Below are 329 nucleotides of genomic sequence, written 5' to 3' on the forward strand. Positions count from 1 at the left end.
GTCTGTCATATTTCGCAGTCAGGCATACATCACAACTACCGATGGTTTCTTGAATTGTGCGCTTCATACTCCACCAGAAGTATCGACGGCGTAACGCCTGTAGAGTTTCGTTCAGCTCTCTATGATTGGTCTTCCCCTGGTGATATGCTAGAGTCCTTTTGACGTTCCGCATCACGGATAGTTAGTTTCTGCCATCATCGTACAGCGTAAACAACCGGTCAACCCCAATCTGTCCCGTCCGCCAAAGACGCCGAATTTTGTCCCACAGCACTGCATTTCCAACGTATAGATGATGGGTTTTTCCGTCCTTCGATACATCCTTTAGTGCT

Source organism: Halyomorpha halys, unplaced genomic scaffold (genome assembly GCF_000696795.3).
Source record: "Halyomorpha halys isolate HHAL.00 unplaced genomic scaffold, Hhal_1.1 Scaffold1475.1, whole genome shotgun sequence".
Lineage (NCBI taxonomy): Eukaryota > Metazoa > Arthropoda > Insecta > Hemiptera > Pentatomidae > Halyomorpha > Halyomorpha halys.